Below are 242 nucleotides of genomic sequence, written 5' to 3' on the forward strand. Positions count from 1 at the left end.
CAAATAAACACAAAATAACACAAAGAAAAACAAAATGATAGAAATAAATATACATCATTCAGTAATAACTAAATATTACTGGCTTCACTACCCCAGTAAAAAGACATAGGCTAAGTTAATAGACTAAGCAACCAAATTCATCTTTTGTTATTTACAGGAAACTCATCTCATTTTCAAGGACAGGCAGTACCTTAAGAAGAAAGAATGGAAAAAATATTCCAAGAAAACGGCATAAAGAAACA

The sequence above is a fragment of the Nannospalax galili genome, unplaced genomic scaffold (assembly GCF_000622305.1).
Source record: "Nannospalax galili isolate Female #2095 unplaced genomic scaffold, S.galili_v1.0 scaffold10956, whole genome shotgun sequence".
NCBI lineage: Eukaryota > Metazoa > Chordata > Mammalia > Rodentia > Spalacidae > Nannospalax > Nannospalax galili.